This window comes from Budorcas taxicolor, chromosome 1, assembly GCF_023091745.1.
Source record: "Budorcas taxicolor isolate Tak-1 chromosome 1, Takin1.1, whole genome shotgun sequence".
NCBI classification, from domain to species: Eukaryota; Metazoa; Chordata; class Mammalia; order Artiodactyla; family Bovidae; genus Budorcas; species Budorcas taxicolor.
The window spans coordinates 15,030,958-15,052,246 of NC_068910.1; positions in this window are offsets into that span (position 1 = coordinate 15,030,958).

Below are 21,289 nucleotides of genomic sequence, written 5' to 3' on the forward strand. Positions count from 1 at the left end.
TCCACAGCAGTGGTCAGAGTTTCAAACAATAGAGGCCCCAACCTCAGGCACACAGGAGGAGAACTCCAAAGATAAAAGAATAGTTTCGGGATGACTGCACATTTGGGATGAGGCAAAAAGTCCAAAGAGCAAGCAGAGTTTCGGCCACCATTGTCAAAAGTGAATGTAAATGCCATGTGATAGCAATACCAAGGACATCTTTCCTCTTGGAAACGTGAACTTTACATGGTTCCATTTGGAGAGGGAGCCAGAGGCTGAAGACTAAAGGTGATCTCTTGGCTGAAAAACCCGAGGGCAAGAAACTTATTTCAGTTACCAAAACAGCCATGGCTTTTCAATGTCAGGGAAATCGGAAAGAAAAAGACTGAGAATAGCAACCAAGAATTCATTCCCTCTAGAAATCACTGTCTGGGATCAGGGATCCTCAGATTGTTTCTACTCCCATGAAGTGAAGTGAAGTGAAGTCGCTCAGTCATGTCCAACTCTTTGCGACCCCATGGACTGTAGCCTACGAGGCTTCTCTATCCATGGGATTTTCCAGGCAAGAATACTGGAATGGGTTGCCATTTCCTTCTCCAGGAGATATTCCCGACTAAGGGATTGAACCCGGGTCTCCTGCATTGTAGGCAGACGCTTTGCCGTCTGGGCCACCAGGGAAGTCCTAGACAGTGATAGTGAAGTGAAGTCGCTCAGTCGTGTCCGACTCTTTGCGACCCCATGGACTGTAGCCTACCAGGCTCCTCCCTCCATGGGATTCTCCAGGCAAGAGTACTGGAGTGGGTTGCCATTTCCTTCTCCAAGGGATCTTCCTGACCCAGGGATCGAACCCTGGTCTCCTGCATTCCAGGCAGACACTTTAACCTCTGAGCCACCAGGGAAGTCGTGGTACACAAATCAGGGAAGGGGGTGGGATTTATTTTCAAATAGGGTGAGGCCTCATGGAGTAGGTGACATTTGAACAAGGGTTTGAATGAGGTGAGTGAGGGAACCCTGTGGCTTTTTCGGGGGGAGAGGAGTGAATTATAGGCAGAGTGAACAGAAAGCATAAAGCACCCAGTGGCAGTAGGCACTAGGGTGTTTAAGGAGTCTCCAGGAGGCTGGTGGTGGAGAGTGATGGGAGTGGGCTGAGGAAGACACATTCTGTTGGGACCTGTGTGATACTGATAGTAAGGATGTGTTCCCCTCACTAAAGCAGTGCTTCGCAAGTATTGGTGACTTCTATCCACCCTCAAAGGAATAACAACGGTAACAACAGTACTGCCAATCTTTTCCTTTTCAAATACTTAAGCCCTGGGTCTCCTACTGCCACTTCCTTTAAAAAGGAAATTTAGTGAGGAAGAAAATAGCATGTTTAAAAATAGACCTGCAATAATATTATTTAGTCCCGCCATGGGGAGGAAAGGTGAGATGTCCAGGGTCATCCGTCAAGGTGAGTTTATAGACTATAACTTCTTTAAAACAGTAATTACACTGATGGCTGATTAACCCAGGGAACTTACCCAGAGGTAGGAGCTTTAGATGTGTAAGAAGTCTCTACATGTGCAGGAAAGTATGGCCAGTGCGATTTTTAAGTGGGAGTCAGGTGACAGTGAAGACAACAGGGTTCCTGACCAGTGGTCCTTTCAGCCCCACTTCGGGGGTAGGCTTCAGAAGGCACCTGTGAACTTCTTAAAATTATATATAAGCCTTGTAGGTGCTTTGTGCTTTTTCCTGGGAAAAGGGTCCACAGCCTCAGGAATTTTCATGACCTCCTCCAAAACAAAGAATCATTGACTTCTAAAATCCAACTGGCCTGAGCCCTGTCAAGTCCTCCAATTAGACACAGGCTCTCATTCACTCATGCTATTCCTTCCGTTTAGAACCCTCTCCCCCACTTTTCACATAGCTACCTCTCACAGAGCATTCAGGTCTCAGTAAAATGATATCTCTTATAGGAGGCAACTCCTGGTGGATAGACCAGGCTATGAAAACCTTTAGTATCCTAAATGTTTCCTGCCTTGTCTCAGAGATGACAGAGAGTTCTAGTTTCACAGAAGCTTCCCCTGCTAGAATGGGGAAGCCCTGCAAGGACAGGAAGAGGGGCCTGCTCCCTTGCCACAGGACCCTGGATCTGGCAGGTGTCGAACAGGTACTTCTAGATGAATGGACAGACAGGTGAACTGATCAATTACTCTTAGCAGAGAGGTATGTTTTTCTGGACACCAACCCTGCTCTACTCCCCACCAGTGGCCAGGATCCACGAAGTGTTCTATTATGACCTAACTTTCCTGTTCTCATGGATTCTGTAGTTATACCCAGAAGCTGGCTGTCAATCTTTCCAGGGAGAATCTTCTTTTTAAAATTTGTTTGTCCTACCTCAAGGACTGAATTTTTGCACAGTGGATTGATTACCTCTTCGAATGAGTCAGAGGACATGAGTTTGAGCAAGTTCTGGGAGGTCGTAAAGGACAGGGAAGCTGGTGTGCTACAGTCCTTGGGGTTGCAAAGAGACGTGACTAAGCAACTGAACAACAAAACTACCTTCTGCCTCTGTCTCACATCACACTTCATAGACCTCTTTAGGGCTTCACACTGAGCCTTCCCCTGCCTGAAGCAGCCTTCCCACTGCCCTAGCAATGTTGAGCCTGATCTTGAGAGTCTTTCTTAAAATTGACAGGATGACATAGGTAGTCTGAGTTCAAATTTAGACTTTATTACAAACCAGCTGGGCTTCCCTGGTAGCTCATTGGTAAAGAAACCACTTGATGAGAAGGAGATGTGGTTCTAACCCAAGGTCAGGAAGATCCCCTAGAGAAGGAAATGGCAACCCCCTCCAATATTCTTGCCTAGGAAATCCCATGGACAGAGGAGAGCCTGGCAGGCTACAGTCCACGGGGTTGCATAGAGTCGGCCACAACTTAGCGACTAAACAACAAGAAAAACAACAACAAACCATCTGAGGGACCTTGGCAAGCCACCTAATGTTTCCAAGCCTCAGTTTCTTGCACCTGATCAAGTCATGAGAATTAAGAGTGTGGAACTTCAAAGGCAAAACCCTGAGTTTGAATGATGGTCTAACATTTGCCAAATTACTTTGTGGGCTTCAGTTTTCTCATTTGGCAAAATGAGACTAAAAAAGGTTTACTGCAAAAATATCGACTGCTTAACACAAAGACTGCACTTAGTAAATACTAATTATTGTGCTGTGCTGGGCTTAGTGGCTCAGTTGTGTCCAACCCTTTGCTTCCGCATGGATGGTAACCTGCCAGGCTCCTCTGTCCACGGGGATTTTCCAGGCAAGAATACTGGAGTGGGTTGCCATGCCCTTCTCCAGGGGATCTTCCCAACCCAGGGATCGAACCCAGGTCTCCCACAGGCAGTCTTTACCATCTAGTGTTATTATATTATTCTCATAGTTGTTGAAATGCTCTGTAGACCAGATGTAATGAGACAGCCATTCCTACAGCTAAGTCAAAGAGAGAGGACTTGGGTGGTTTACTCAACATTAGCCAGAGTCTCCAGAGTAGAGCAAACCATCATGTTCTTCCTCCTCAAAAGATGTCCTTAGTCCCTTTGCATTAGCAAATAAGAAACTAGAAAAAATACATGTGAAGTCAGGAATATGTTAGCTATTGGCTAGTTTCCAATGCAAAAGCGCTCATTCCATTCATCCAGGAAAGAAGGCAAGGATGTGCTGGGCAATATCAGCTTCCCTAGTAACAGACAAAGTACAATTCTCTGTCAGGAGCTATGCTCAGATCAACAGTGGTGTCAGACACTCTGGGCTAGTGGAAGCTGGGGGACCTACTCAGCACACGTGATGGACCAGCCAAGTGTGTCATGGGAAAGTCCCAGTTCGCCTAGGTATCCAGGGGTTCTCTAAGTTGCTCCTGTCATTGTGACCTTCAAGGGGCAGCAGAAGGTCTGGAAGAGTCTTTCCAGCAAGTCCGACTACACCCCAACACAGGCAGAGGCGTTAACAGCCCAAACTCTTAAGACATCCTGGGCTAATATTTTGATTCCTACCCATATTGCCTATATGACTCTGAATAAGTCACTCAACCTCCCAAGTCTTAAGTTTCCTTACATATAAAAGAACAATAAGCAAGATCTCAGAGTGATTGCAAGGATCAAAGGAGATAACGAAGGCCAAGCGCTTCTTTAATAGTGCTTGCCACAGAGAAAGTGCTCAGAAGACAGCTATTGTTATTACTATTAGCAGCAGTAGTGTGCTACTCTTCTGTATCCTCAGAGAACCTGCAGGTAGCCTACTGGTTACAAGCTCACTCTGGAGCCAGAAGACCTGGATTTGAAGATTGAGCCTGCTACATCCTAGTTGTACATCACCTGGGATAAGGTACTTAATCTCTTACACACTCAGCTTCCCCATCTGCAAAATGGGATCAAGAATAGCATCCACTTCCTGGAGCTTTGATGAGGACTTAATGAATCAATGGCATAGAGCCCTCAGAGTTATGCCTGCTTTCTATTAATGTACACTAAACATACCTGCTATTACTGTTCATTCATGCCAGGTGTTCTGGGCTCAGTACCTGGCTCTGCCCCTGTCTTGCTGAGACTCACAGCAAAGACTCAGTTCCCCTCAGTTACATAAGGTTTTAAAACCACACATTCTCTTACCCTCTCACTCACTCCATATAATGCTGAGACCCCCAAGGCATAGGGTGGACTTCATAGAGGCTCCAGATTCTCTCATCTGGCTTGTCCTTTGAATGAGCTATTTACAGTTCCTCTTCGCAGCAGGGCCATCCTGCTCTGGTGAGTGGAAGCAGCCATGGTTCACATCTTCCTGCTAAGGCCGCCTTTTTCACGAGACCCCTAAAGTGGGGTGGGGACAGAAGGATGTGTGTGGGAAGGATAACGTAGAACAGAGAACAGTGGTTCCTCACTGAGTTGGGAAGATTGACAGGGGAGCCCCACCAGCAAATTGGAATCACACATGTAGTACTTGGGCATTTCTGTCCAAAGAGGGAGGTGTCCAAACGAATGGCTTGTCTCAAGCTGAGCAGAGGCTCTGATTTTATCGCGGAGTCAATGGACAACGAGAACCAGACTTGCCTGCAAATGTCCGGGGAGTTACAAATCCAAATACGGTCTTGTCTTTGCTGTTTCAGGAGCCTGATGTGCGTCAGTCCATTTGGCGGGGAGGAGCTCAGGCAGGAACTGGGCTCTTCCGAGCTGGCTTCTGCTGCCTCTGTGGTCCCTGAGATTTGGTTCTTTGAGTTCCTCTGTTTACCGTAAAACTCAAGTGGTACCATCTATTCAGTCCGGATTTTCTAGCTTGTTCTAAGATAAACAGCCCCCAGAATGGTCCTCATAGCTGACTGTGCTGTCAACTGGGCAGCACTTAGCAGGATAGGGTAACAGTCTCAAGACTAAATTTCTAAAAGGGGCCTTCTTTCTGTTTCATTTCTCCTGTGTCGGAGCTCAGGGATTTTGCACCAATAACTGTCCTTGAGCATCAGGTAGCCATCTAAACAGCTAAGCTGGGGCTCCACTCAGCTAAGATGTTCCTTCAAGCAGCAGCTTGATAATTGTGACTTCAGGTGGCTGCCAAGCCCATAATAATCCAACAAAGAGCCCAGTTATTAAGATATGAAGAAAATTCCCTACATTCCCCCTTCCTCTCTGTAACTGCTGTGGTTCTAGGCTTTTAAAAATATGAACTTAGAAAATAAAAATATGATCTTTGTCACAGGGTACTGCTGAAAAATAATTACCAAGATTTCTTCTTGAATTCTCTTGTCAGAGAGAGCTCTCTGGGGGATTTCAGTCTGGAAGATAATAAACCTGCAGACTGTATCAGTATGTTTAACTGTTACTCCCAGCCATCCAGGTCAAGGGCAGGGCTACTGAGGGATGTCGGTGGGTTTGAGGTTTTTTTGACCCCAGTCCTTCCTTTGTGGCCATGTGAATCACCTTCTTGATTATTAAGAACACAGAGTAACCTAGCACAGTCGCAGGTTTCATGGAAATGAAAGACCCACAAACAAACACAGCTGGTTTCAGCTTTGATGCCGATAAGCTAAGCGAGGCAGAGCAGAACCGCAGAACGAAAATCAAAAACCAGACTGAAAACAAGAAAAAGAAAACCTTTTTCCTCTCAGCCTGAAGACGTGGGAGGGAGGCTAGTGGGAGTTTTGGAAAGGGCAGTGTTTGTGAGCAGGGCTTTCAGGAAGCAAGTCTGGGAGCTCTGGGCTGCGTCCTTGGTCTGACAGAAGGCCTGGCTGCAGGCTGTGGTCCAGAGAACTGGCATGACCGAGGGGACCCCAGACCAGAGGAGGAAGAGTAATTATGGGAGGTGGGGGAAGGACCAGGGTGAAGTCAAGCAGGAGGCTGAAATTTCCCAAAAGAGAGTGGGTTGGGTGGATGGGTTCATACTACAAAAGAGAACCACCTGCTCATGGAGGGGCAAACAGACCCCAAAAGCCCTCTTCAGGTGGAAGAGGAGGACGTTGGCATCTGAATGCAAGAGGACCTGGGAAGGCATGTGGAGTAGCCCTTGACTGTGGGTCTTTTTTTCTCTTTTTCCATTTTCAATGTTGATTCCAAACCTTCCTTGGCCAGCACAAATGTGGATTCTGGTCACAATGCTTAGAGATATGCTATTCATAGATCCTGTGTTACTCTGGGGAAAAAGTTTATGATGGAAGTGTAACTTTACAGCACCGCATTTGGCCATCACAGCAAAAAAATGCAGTTATTACTAAAAGCATCTTACTGGGAGATTTCTCCATTGAGCATTTACAGGCACAAAAATACAGTCGGAGTTGGTGCCCTAGCTGGGGACCCATTTAGCCATAATCAACTTAAGGAAAAGTGCATTTGAAAAAACTGTAGTTTCTACTTGTCCTTAAAAAAACAAGACTGTATAATTTTTAACCAAATTTTTAATTCTTTTTAAATCTCTGACTGCTCTAACCTTTTCCACATTTGTAACATAACTCAAAATTTCTTAACCTTCCAGCCTTGTACCATAGAAAAAAATGATACTAACTCTTTGAAAGGACTATTTTTATCCTTTTATGTCTTCCTTCTGCAGGCAATTTAATTTTATTTATTAAAAATTATATTATGAAATATTTCAAATATGCTGAATACAATTGAAAATAATATTTTAAGCACTTATATACCCACCATTTGGTGGAATAAATAAATCTTAACATTTTGCCATATTCTTCTCAAATCTTTTTTTTTTTGAGGAACAAAAAGTACAGATATAATTTAAGTCCCCCATCCTAGATTTTTTTCCCTTCCCTATTTCCAAAGTAAACACTAAACTGAAGTTGGTGAGTATTATTTCCATGCATGTTTGCTATATATTTAATACTATTGTGCTCTACGCATTCATTCATTAACAGATGTACATATCTTCAAGTTTAAACTTTTTAAGCAAATGTTTTCATATGCATTTATCACTATTAAACTGGCTTCTTTCATTTAAAATGATGTTTTTGCAATTTACCTATTTTAATATCGTTGGCTCAGGAGCATTTCAATGCTGTGATGTAGCCTACTGCATAAGTACCCCTAAACTTCTATTGCTAAATATTTGTATTGCATCCAATTTTTTATTATTGGAAAGTTTCAGTGATGTTAGTTACACATGTCTTCATGTACACTGATTCAAGTATTTCCCTAGGAGTCTAATTCCTATGTCAAATCTTTACTGACTGTCTAACTTAAACTTGACTGGATGTTGCTGAGTTGCAGTCCACAGTGGTTATAAAAATCCATACCAGCAGAGTCAGGGCAATCCACTTTTGCTGTAAAGTACTATTTACCTTGTCTGCTGGGCTGGCGATAATATTATTCAGTGGTTTCTATGTGCCAGGGCTTGGACTAAGCTATTCAAACATATTATCCCACTAATCATCCCGTGTAATCCTAACAATGACCTTGTAAAACAGATTTTATCAATCACCTTTCACAGACAGCAATCAGAAGCCTGGACAAGTCACTGACACATGGCCAAGCTAACTGAGTAGTTAGCTGGTCAGAGCAACCAGCTGTGTCTGGCTCCAGAGCTCTTAAAAAGTTAAGTATCACTGCCTTCAAAACTGTAAAAAGACCCTTTTTCATTGACCAGGCCCATGATTTGAAGCCACAGCGACAAGGAAGTTACCCAAGTGACTGAAAAACTGCTGTGCATCCCTAATCTGAATCCAGTGCTCCTAACTCCTCACTCCCAATTTGAGGGTGGTGCAAATGTCAAGGTTATTTCCTTAATGGTTTTCCGCAAAGGACCATGGAAGGCTCCAAGCTGTGTGGCATCAAGAGCAAGCATCTCAGCTCGCCGCGCCCAGCTATAACAGTGCTCACAGACCCCAGCCCCTCCTTCCAGGAACAGTCCTCCAGTCAAAGCCTCCCCACCATCAATCAGGATGCCATGGAGTGCATCAGTCACGCAAACCATTTGGAGCATTTTTCCAAGAAAAGGAACAACATCCTAAAGTCTCAGCAATTGAATCAGGAAAAATGGGTCTTAAAGACAACTTTCAACTTAGGCCCCAGTAAGCTGACGGAATGTTAAAAAGACACATGAACCTCAGAAGTGAAAGCAGAGAGTGAGAGGGAAATCCCCTTGGCCTGATGAATCAATTCCAGAAAAACCCTTTTACCCGGTCCCCATCCATCAGCCCCAGAGTCAGAAGATGGGAAATGTTGGCTCTCACTCTTAGCACCTCTGCATTAATGTTACCCACACTCTGAGTGTGGTCAAAGAAAACTGACTCTGGGACAGAGACCAGGAACTTCTGACTTGGGAGAAGAGCACATCAGAAAAGTGGCTCCTCCTTCCCAAGTGGGAACCGGGGATGCTGGTCTCCTAACGAGCTCACTGTGGGGCAGGCACTGTGCTCCAAGGCGTTCGTTGTTCACAGAAAGGGATCATGAAGGTCCCTTGGGTAGTTTCAAGTTCACCCTGGCTGCAGGTGTACTGCTCACTGGCCACACAGCCCTCCCACAGTGGTGGGCAGGCAAGCTGAACCCAGCGCTTGAGCCACAGCCATGGTTTGGGGTATTGTGGAGCACTCGAGACAACCAGAGCCCCATATAGAGGAAAAGCAGGGCAAGAGTTAAACACAGGCTTTGGGGGCAGCTAGACCTGAGTCTGAATTCACTTACTATTAATAGCCATTTGACTTGAGCATGCAACTTAACCTCTCTGTGACTCAATCTCCTCAGCTTTACAGAGGGAAGTAATACCACCAACCTCAACAACCTACTGGAATGATTAATAAAATGATGCATTCAGAGCACGCAGCACAGTGTCTGGGACATGGTTAACTCTGCTACTCTCAATTACAGTGCTTCTTTCTGAATTAAAAAAAAAAAAAAAAGCCCTCCTTCTTTAAGATACTTGATGGCCATCTGGCAGAAATAATCCTACAAATCTACAATGACTGTGCAATCAATGGTGCCCCCTGGAGTTGTGCTATGGACAACTTGTCCAGCCATAAGCACTGGCCTTGCAGATGATATGTGCTCAGTAAACAGCAACTGCTATTTTATTAGTAAAGGGGAAAATTGCCATCACTCAAGAGATCTATGAGGAGTCTTTCAAATGGCACTGAATTCTTGACAGAAGTTGTAAATGAGTTCCCAGGACTCCAAGAAGTATATAGAACTCCTGGTTGAGGGACTTGGGAGGAGAGGCATGGGGAGGGCAACAGAAGGTTGTCAGGCAGCAGTCCCAGCAGGAGATGGGCAAGCAGAGGATTCGGAATCCTCAGGTCAAGCCCAAGAGGCAAGCCTCATCAGTCACGGGCAAGTTGAAGGTCTGACAACCAGGAGGTCATCCGGAGCTCAGCCCACCTTCCAGGACTGCACTGAGGAGCATATGGGAGCAATGATACATGTGAGAGAAAATGCCGTGAGCTGCACAACTTGCTGAAGGATTGCTTGCCCATCTCCGGTCAGTGAAATCCTTGTCCTCCCAACAGGTTTGGGAAGTCATGCATTTTCCTAGGACCTTTTTTAAAAAAAAAAAAAAAAATCAGTTTTGAGTTTTGAGTGTGACTAATTATAAAAATAGGATACTATTCTTAAAAAGACACAATTTCACTCAAAAAATGGGCCACAGATACAAATGGGTAATTCTTAGGATAAAACTGGCCAAAGAACAAATGAAAATAAGTTAAATGTAAGGGAGATAAAAATAAAAACAGTGAGGTGATTTTCCACTCATCAGCTACAAAATTCTACCCCTTAAAGTTATATAGAGATAAAGCAGGAAGTCGGTGTCTTGCACCCTCTTCTTTTGGCAGTTGGATCACACCCCTAGATGCTATCTGACAGTTTGGTGTTTGTCTTTCCTATTTTTTTTCCTCCTGAGTTTATACCACAGATCCCTATTTGCATGTGTGCATACAAAAAAATGGGGTAAAAAACTTGGCAGATACTGTCCAAAGCTATTAAGATTATGGGGAAATGGGCAGCCTCCCATCCTTATGCACCCTATGGTGCTTTCAAACATTGTGGAGACCAATCTGAAAATCTTTATTAAAATGTAAAGAGAGATCACAATATTGTAAAGTAATAATCCCACAAGTAAAAATACAATAAAAATGAAAAAACATAAAGGGAGCACATCCTCTGACTGAGAAGTCATACTTTTAGGAGTTGAGTACACAGAAATAAAAGCACCAGAATATAGAGCCAAACAGAAAGGTGTGTTTGGTGCAGCCTTCCTGGTGCCGTCAAAGAAACAAAACAAAACAAAAAACTGGAAACAATCTATTACCCATCAAAAGGGTATAACTGAATAAGCATGTTTTCTGTGGTCTGGAACAATATGCTGCATTAGACTTAGGAGGTAAATCTATATACACAGATAAGAAGGAATGAACTTGACATGGTACCAAGTGAACCACAATAATCCAGAAATGCAAACTGCAGGCCACAATTCTGTAGAAATTATATATATATGTATGCACACATGTAAATAGGGATATGTGGTAAAAACTCAGGAGGAAAAATGGGAAGGACAAACATCAAACTGTCAACTGAGGTAGCCAGAAGAAGGGGGTGCAAGACACTGACTTCCTATTTTATCTCTGTAGTTTTAAGGGGTAGAATTGTAGCCGATTCTCATTTGTGATTTTAGCTTTTTCTTTCTTTCAAACAAAATTTTAAAAGCACATGCTCTGCTTGACTGAGCAGGTAGGAGATACTGAGAAGACTCTCTTCAGTTCTGTTTCCCTCCCTTCTCTCACTTAGGGTCACACTGTGCAGTGTACGACCTCACAGCCCCATTTCCAGGAGACCCAGCACTGTAACAGGGAGGGGAGGTCTCTGTGCAGAAAGCCCAGTGGAGAGTTCTCAGATCTGAATCTCAGAGCAGGTTCACAGGAATCAAAACCCAGCTGGCACCCTTTGTTTTCCAGATGCAGACAGGGGCCTGGAACATGCTGTTACTCATGCAGGCCAGGAGCTATTTAGAAAGAGAACGAGAACTCAAAACATAAGCATGTGTGGTTCTGATGGAAGGAGCAGCTGACTGAGGCCCAAACCAAACATCCACAACAAGGATAAACAAGTGCAAGTTTTGAGTGGGTCCTGAAGGGCTCCCCCGCCAGGTTCACTGCCTTCCTTCTTTTTGCCAGACCCTCTGTCAAGTACCTCATCTCTGTTATCCTCGTCATGCCCTGTGAGGTAGGCTGGATGATGTACCCCATTTATTAAGGAGGAGACTGTGGCTCAGACAAGTAACCTGGTTGCATACGGTCACACAGCATATAAAGGGCTGAGGCAGATTTTCAATCCAGTTATGTCTGTTTAATGCCCTGACACATAGCTTCTAAAGAAAATTTGACTTCCCTGTCTGAAGGCTTTCTTGGAAGAAATCTTTGTGAAAAAGAGCAGTGCCCACCCCCCACCCCCCCACCCCAAAAAAGCCAGCCAAAAGCGAATTTTGTGAGGGACAGCTCTCCAATCATGCCAGGCTGACTGCCAAGGAATGGCTGGTGAGGCTTCCTTGGGCTGTCTCAACGTGTGGGCAAGGCAGGAAGTCAAGATTCTAAGTGACCCAGCAAAATGGGAAGGGTGGCTAGGCCAGACACAGGCTTCCTGGAGCTTATGGGTAGCCTGCTGATGAGCCCTGCTTACTCAAAGGCTGCCACCAGAGCCAGGAGAACAAAAGCTGTTCCTGCTGACTCAGTGGCTTGGGCCACTGTGGGCATGTCTCTAAGCCCAGGCACAAGCTTTTGCTCAATCCATTTTCCTCATCTGTTAAAAAACACCTGATCTGTAAGCTTTTGTTTTGAAAATAAACACCCTCTTGGATTCCACACTCTGAAGGCCAATCCTTTCAGCCTTTATTGATGCTCCTATCTCTCCCCTCTGCCCTCTCCTTCTGAAGAGATATTTTTCTTTTATTCTTTTGGGATTTGGCTGACAATCCATTTCTCCATGCTGGTGGAGTCATGGGAAAAGGTAGAGAAAGATCTATTTTAGGAGGGGTGGGGGGAAGGACAGAAAGAGTGAGAAGGGGGATCTGCTTCTTTATTTGGAACCCATTTCCATCTTTCTTTGCCTTTCTGGGACCTCTGCTTCTTGTCTATAATGACAAAGTGCATATGGAAATGGCAACCCACTCCAGAATTCTTGTTTGGAGAGCTCCATGGACAGAAGAGCCTGATGGGCAGTCCATGGGGTCACAAAGAGTCAGACACGACTGAACATACACGCACACACATATATACACACACATACACATTATATGGAGAAAAAGTAAAGTGAAAGTGAAGTCGCTCAGTCGTGCCCGACTCTTTGTGACCCCGTGAACTGCAGCCTACCAGGCTTCTCCGTCCATGGGATTCTCCAGGCAAGAATACTGGAGTGGGTTACCATTTCCTTCTCCAGGGGAATCTTCCCAACCCAGGGATCGAACCCGGGTCTGCCGCATTGGAGGCAGACGCTTTAACCTCTGAGACACCAGGGAAGCCAGAAATGGCAACCCACTCCAGTATTCTTGGCTGGAGAATCCCAGGGACGGAGGACCCTAGTGGGCTGCTGTCTATGGGATCGCACAGAGTCGGATAAGACTGAAGCGATTTAGCAGCAGCAGCAGCATACATTATGTATGCTTACTAGCAAGAATGAAAAAGGACTAAACCACCTTTGGTCAGATCACTGAAAAGACAGGAGCTAATTTATCAATAAGCCAAACCAATAGATGCAGACATCTACATAGTTAAATGTGAGCAAATCTGGAAAGCTCCCACCCAGTTCTGATGCAAGTATTTCCTTTCACCTGCTCACCAGTGGTAACTGAGATTCTACTATTAGAGAGTCATTCTTTGGGTTGATATTGTGCTTGTTAAAATGCACATCAGAATAGCAACGCCTCACATTTGCAAAGGAAGAGGTGTTTGAAGATCTCTCATCTTCTCGCATTAACCTAGTCCAATATATCCTATGAGCACCTGCTGTATGCTAGATACTTGGTAACATGCTGGTATCGGAATGGCAAGTAAGAAGGGCATGACACCCTGTGCTACAGGAAGACATAACAACAGGCTAATCAACTAGACCTGGGACCACACTCCACGCCCTTGACCCCTAATCCTGTGTGCCTTCCATGTGACTACCTGCCACACTAATGCCTGGATATGACAAGACATCACACCTTGTTCCTCACCCTGGTGCAAAGCAGTCCACTGGTTCATTTCTATATAACAGCCATCTAACAGCAAGGCTGGGTGTGGGGAGATGGAAAGGAAGCCCACTGTGGGGGAGTGGGAGGGCCATCCATAGGACTGCAGGGTGATTATGGTGCACAGCATACCCCAGGGAGAGAAACAAGGATGAGCGTAGTATGAGAAGATCCAGAAACACACACCGCCTACCCCTCAAGGAGCCTAATGCTCCTTGGTAAGTCTTGATCACTAACTTCCTCTCCCACTTCAGACAGTGGTTCTTGTCAGACTTTCTCATGACTACAAACTTCTCTCGCTCTCATCAGAGATCTCACTTTCTATCAAGAGAAAGTCAAGGTGATTCAGCATGAGCTTCACAGATTAGCCTTTCCTTTGCCCAGTGATATTCTCTGCTCAGTGGCTATGTGACAGGTAAACTCATCCTTCTACCTCTATTTCCTCCAGGACCAAATATCTGAAGCCTCCTGCTTCTGTATCTTCCTACTCAGCTTCCTCCGGCTCCCTCCTCTTGGTCTACAAACTGGTCTGATTCTCTCCTATCTGAAAAACGTCTTTCCACCCTCCGCCCTCCTCTCCCTCTCCAACGTCTGTGACCTCCATTTCCTCGGTTCGGCATTCCTCAGTTCTTTTTCTTGCACCATCCCAGTGATTTTGTGTCAGATGCTGACACTGAACTTTCAGTGCCAACAATAATGGTCTTGCTCAGCCTTCCTTATCCACATCATTTACCTTATAATAAGAAACACTATCTTTCCTCATCTACCTGGAGGCATCGCCCCTCTTTTCCGCCTCTGTGATACTACACTCAGATTCGTTCCCAGCCTTGCTGACAGCCCTTTTTTCCTCCTGCATTGTCTTCCCTGAGTTCCACACTCATGGCCCAAATGACCACAGAAAGGACAGGCGGCAGACAGATGATGGGAAGCGCGCAAGGAGACAGAAAAACTCCAAAATGCTCCGAGTCCCAGACGCTGAGAAATGAGCACATTTCAGGAAGGAAATGGATACTGACAAAATCAAAATGACTCAAAGTACCACTTCTAGCTTTTTCCTAAGACAAATCCAGGACTGAAAAACACAATGACACCAATGAACTAGGCTTGATATCTGTAATAGAATTGTATTAAGAAATGCCCTCCTAGTGACTTGCAGTGTCCAGTTAGAAACTGGAGGACTCCAGGTCAGGTAGTGATAGACAATTTTATCTTTTCTCATGATTTTTGATTATATGATATCCTTTCTCAGACTTTAAAGAACTCCTAACATCTGGTTATCACTACCACCAATATCACCTTCATCACCATTATTACCACGAACAGCAGTATCCTCACCACCACCACCATCACATGTATTACCATCGTCTCTACCACAACCACTGTCACTAGCATCACCATCACCAAGTTTCATTAGATAATCCCCTAGTACGTGCCAGGCTTTGCACTGAGCATTTCCTCTATACTATCACACTTGCTGGTCGTAGTTAAGTTGCTCAGTCGTGTCCGACTCTTTGCGACCCCATGGACTGTAGCCCACCAGATTCCTCCGTCCATGGGATTCTCTAGGCAAGAATACTGGAGTGGGTTGCCATTTCCTTCTCCAGGGGACCTTCCCAACCCAGGGATCGAACCCAGGTCTCCCGTATTAGAGGCAGACGCTTTAACCTCTGAGCCACCAGGGAAGCCCTTATTGATCATATCTGCTCTAAAAAGTCAGTTTATTATTTCAATGTTATAGATAATAAAATCAAACTCAGAAAGGTTCATGAATTCACCTATGATAACACAGGGAGTATGTCCTGGAAGCAGAAATCAAGTGCCGGTGTGCCTGAGAGATTTTCCTTCCCTATGGCAGGGTGCCTCTCTTGAAATGCGAAGGCACAAACTTGCCAGTGTCACACACTCAACAAGCTAATGCAGAAGAGAAAGTTCTATGTAAAATAAGCAAGACATCTCTCCATAAACTGCAATCATGTTGATTCCAGAAAAGCTAACATTCCTAGTCCTGGTCATATTAATACAAGACTGTCTTTCAGCACACACGTTTCCCAGCTTGTTAAACTGGGATGACTCTACATTTGTTCATGAGGAGTCTGGCATCTTCTGCTAAAAATCTAATGTAACAATCAGAAGATAAAAGTCCTCTCTCCTTATTTGCTTAGAAGGACCCAGCAGTTTAAAATGTTTTCTCTAAGAAGATACACGAAAGAGTTTATGAATCCAAAATCAAGATATCTGTTTAAATGTAGACCAAAAGATTGAGGTCAAAAAGACATAGATATGACTTGCTTATCTTTAACAGGATACACTGAAACTAAATAGTGGTTTAATAGTATCATTCCAACATTTTGTCTCCTAATGGACTTCACAGGGTTATTTTATGTTGAAAATTTTCCTGTCCGATACTAAAATTCTTCAAAGACTTTATTCCCATCCCTTACCCTTTTGGGAAATGGAAGCAAGGAAGACAGGAGGAGGTGAAAAAGCCCTCTTGCAAATCCTTTTCCAAAAATCTTTGGCTGAACAAAGTCTTTCCCATTTAAGAGCAGGTGACAGTAAGATCTCTCCCATAGGCAGCACATTAAGACTCTCTGCAGAAGTAAACAAATCCATTATGATGAAAGCCGGACATTCCTCAGGGCCAGGATCTAATGAAAATGTCAGTGTTTTATGCATTTTAAAAACTGACAATTCAACAGCTTTACAGGAGCTATTTAATGTTTATCATCACTTACAAGAGCTCAAATGCAGACAAGGAGAAGGGCAACAGAAGAAATCAAGTGACTCCCTGCTTAGAAACTGCTACGTTACCCATAACCCATGGTCATTTTACAGTTTGTCAATTACCAGACCCCTCAGGCAACAGGGCACAGGTCTTGACAAAGGCAAGTTGGAAGTCTGTATTCCAAGATATAACTATCACAGCGACAATGCTGTGTACTTATATTTACACCTCATCCCTTTAAATATCCAACCACTTGGGAGTCAGGATACTAGAGAAAGCTGTTAAACCTACTGAAGGCAATGCATTAAAGGCCTCTGAGTGTTTGCCAAATTCTGCTTTAGATACTATCCAAACCACTATGAGAAGAGAGAGTATGTAACTTCCATATCAGTAGAGGGGAAAATAAAAAAGAAATAAAGGAAGCACAGTCAATTCAAACAAAGTACTAAAGAAGAAGAAGAAAAAAGTACCCACGGACCATGCAAAATAAGAAGACAAAGTTAAGTGCAAATAGATTACTTATAATAAATAGCTTAAACTCAACCATCAAAAGACAGAGACACTCAATTTAAAAAAAATCTAGTTTTATGTTGCTTATAAAAAATAAACCAGTAACACCCAAAGGCTAAAAATGAAATACTGGAAGAAACAAACACGTACATTAACCAGAAGGATGTTGTTACAGCAATATTATCAGAGAAAATAATATTTATAGGTAAAAGTACTAGTAGGGATAATGTTCATGTTCACTTGCTAAGTTGCATCTATTTCTTTGCGACCCCATGGACTGCAGCCCGCCAGGCTCCTCAGTCCGTGGGATCTCCCAGGCAAGAATACAGGAGTGGATTGCCATTTCCTTCTCCAGGGAATCTTCCCAACCCAGGGATCAAACCCATGTCTCCTGCTTGGCAAGGGAGAAAATAATTAATAACAAGAATAGCCCACCAGGAGCTGGACATAAATAAAACAAAAATGGATAGAATTACTAAGAGAAATGAGCAAATCATAATCACCACAAGTATGTGAATGTTCACCTCTCAGCAGCTGTGAACAGCTAAAACATTAATAGAGCTATAGAAAGCTTTAGTTATATAATTTATAAGCTACATCTAAAAAAACAAAGAATAGTCCCTTAAAGAGAGAATACACATGCTCTTCAAGTACACATGGAATGTTTACAAAAAATTAAACATGTGCTTGACCTTTAAAAAAAGAAATCAACAAATCCCAAGAAGTGATATCACATGGCTGACATCTCAACTTCTCTGTTGAAAGGATAATGAAATTGGGCTTCCCTGGTGGTCTGGTGGTTGAGAATCCGCCTGCCAATGCAGGGGTCATGGGTTCGACCCCTGGTCTGGGAAGTTCCCACATGGTGAGAAGCAACGAAGCCGGCGTGCTGCAACTATGGAGCAGTGCTCTGGAGCCCGTGAGCCACAATTACTGAGCCACCCCTCTGCAACCACTGAAGCTGACACGCCTACAGCCTGCGTTCTGCAACAAGAGAAACCACTGCAATGAGAAGCCTGAGCACCCCAACGAAGACCCAGCACAACCAAAAATAAATAAATAAATATTAGAAAAAGAAAAGACTAATGAAATTATAGAACTGTATACGTCAAGGCTATTCCACCCAATTCTTTGCCTAGAAAGCAGTTCTCATTTTCCAAGCCTTTTCTTTGTGTCTTCTCCTCAGAGATGCTTTCTGATCACTTTAGGTAGTACTCTACTGAGCACTTCCAAGCTCAGTCACTATTATTCTACATTGCTCTACTGTGTTTTCTTCATGCATTTAATTGGTTTCTGAAATCACCTTATCTGTTTGTTTATTGGTCTACTATCTCTCTCCACGGCCTGCAACCCCAAGTACAATGGAATTGTTGCTCCTAGAATGGAACCTTTCCATGGTAGGCACTCAATGAATGTTTGCTGACGTCAGCCTGACTTGGCAGCCTGAAGTGCTCTAGCCCCTTAGAGAGGTACAGAGCTGTCCCCTAGAACAGGTCCCATTACAGCAGGCTATTTGTGTGACAGTTGTAGTAAGAGAGAGTGAGCCTGTCATCATATCCGTATGTGTGACAGATGTCAAAGAAATGTTGTTGAATTAACTACAATTACCTCACGTACCAGAAAAGTCTGAAACCTAGAGGAGCCACATGACCTGCTCAAAGCCACATTGTGGTAAGGAAAGCACCTGATTCCTCACTGTGAGCATCATTCTGACTCCCTCCGTGCAACCTCTGAATCACATCCTATCATGTGTGGAGGCTGCAAATGAGGACAGATGAGACGACTTAGAAACATCTTTTCCACCAAACTCAGTGTTTTGTTACTATTATATAGATACCACCCTTTGTCAAATCTATTAAAGTTGACTCAAATGATCATTTCTTATGATAACTGTATTTATATCTATGTAAGAATTGCATTTTCCAAATAAAGAAACAAGGAAGGGGTGAAATAATAGTCTGTGACTTAAAATCGGCAATGTGGCCATATTATCAGTTCAGTGGTGAAAGTAGGAGGGGTCACTGCTAGATGACCTTGGACAAGTTACCTAGTAGGTTTCAGCCTCAGTTTCCCTGTCTATGAAATGGTCATAATATTAGTGGTTACTTCATAGGTTGCTATGAAGACTCATTAGATTAATCCATCAAAGGAATGAATACAGTATATGTCCCAGTGAACCTGGTAAATGTCCCTAAGAATCAGATCCTGGCACAGTCAATTTGATTACTTTGGCATCAGTTGTTTTCAAATTTTGCTCAAGAAACTGGTGTTTGATAATCTGCCTTCCAGAGCTCTTCCAGAGAGGTAATACTGTTATAGAATGCGTCTTAAGGTTTCCTTGAATTTGATTAAATCCATTCCCTGTTGTTAGAGCTGGGCTAGAAAAATCCTTGCCAATGCTAGCTGTATTTGTTGAATGGCCTTCTTACTGAAGATTTCAGGAAGATGAGGCTGTTCAAGGGGCAGCCAAGATGACAGCATTGGTTAACAAAGGGGCATATTGTCTGGCACATTCTTCTCTGACCTAACCCACCTCCTGCTTCAGAAGGAACTATTCTAGAATGGAAAGTTTCCACCATAAACATCTGCTTGCCAGATCCATCCCCACACTGCAGCCGCTGGTGAGAGCCATCAGGCATTCAGAATTTTCCCTTGGGTCAGGAGCTGCTTGAAGAAGGGCACAACCAAACTTCAGAGTTATCATGCAAGTCAGGAGCAGCACACTTTTCAGAGAGACTCCTTCTAAAGATAAAAATAGTTTGCTTATCCCTCCTCCTAAGTAATTTTATTTCTCATCTTTTGATTCAGAAAAACACCTGACAATGAAAAGCTGCTGGGAATTCAGTAACGGTTTTAAGTGAAACCTCACTCCAAATGACTATCCTTACTAATTCACTGATTTTTTTAAATAGCCACACAGACTTCCCTGAGGTGTAACCACGCCATCATTTTGTATTCACCCAGGTTTTGTGCAGACAAACCAGGGAGCAGTCCTTCTACACCCTGAAACGTCAGACCATGAGCTCCCTTCTATGGCTGAGTTCTCCTCTCTGAAGAGAAGCTGATGCCCTGAGAGCTGGGGACCCTAGACTGTCACTCCTAAATGACAGGAGAAGGATAAGCAGCTCAGGCTTCCATAGAATTCAGTGAGGTAAGAGTGCAAAGGCAATCAGGAGCCAGAGTTAGTTTTGCATTTCCTCTATAATAACCAGTATCAATTATAAACATACCATGTGCCAGACATTGTTTATCAGCAACACAGTTAAACAGGAACTCAACAACTGCTTTCGGAAGAGTGGATGGAGAAATAAATGAGTCCATCCAGAGAGAAATTTTACTCCACACTCCTGAAGCCAAGCTTCAGCACTGCAAGGGCATTTGGGTTTGCACAATCTCTTCTTTCATTTGTCAAATATTTCTGAGTGCAAGATCTGTGCAAAGTTAGCCTGTCAGGCACTAGACAAAACCAGACAGAGAACCTGCCCCCCAGGTGTGTCCTGGCTCAAACAGATGGGACGTGTAATAAAGACTCCGGTCAAGAAAGCAATGGGTGAAGACAGTTCCTTACTCCTAGGAGTTGCTGGCCACATCCAGTAAGATTCTCTGAAGATGCTTAAAATGCCTTCCTAAAAGTAAGAATCTTCGAAGGTATGGTCAGGGACCCCCACAAGCAGCTTTGCTCTCAAAGATGAAGGAATTCAGAGAGAGGCAGTCAAAGAGTTGGAGGAAGCAACTAAAGGAAGAGAAACAAATACCAAGGTGCTGACCTTAGGCTGGGGCACAGTGATCCTGGGGCCTTTAGCGGATACTAGGAAATCTGGGTTTCTCCTGGGGGACAGGCCCTCCCCTGGCGTTCACTCTGCAGTCAGTCTTGGGGTGTTATCACCCATGTGGCTGCTCAGAACATTCTCTGCTATGGTTGACTCTATAGGCAGAGTTCCAGCCAATGTGGGAGGTGATGCCAGCTCTCCAGAGACACTCCTCCTCACCCCTCACCAAACCACCATCCTCAACACACAACCCACCCCGCTCCCAAAAAAAAACAAAAAAAAAACACACACAACCCAAACTGGCCATCCTTCAATTCCCACTTCAACTCTGTGTCCAAAGATAATTGGGAGCCTGCTTTTCTGTTCTTTGCTCCTATAGCTCTCTCATCCTTCAGACTGCCTTCCAAAGTGTGAAAATGCACCTTTTTTCACATCAACATTTGCTGAAGTCTCCCGGCCTCTGGACTGTGGGCTCCCTGAGGGCCGAGGCAAGACGTTCACTGTGCACTCCCAACCTCATGGAGCAGAGTAGCTTTGCCTTCTGACAGGAAGGGCTTCGTGGCCAGTCAGGGAGCTTGCTCGCATGGTGAGGAGAGACTTGCCTCAGTTCCCTGGAGACCTTTAAAC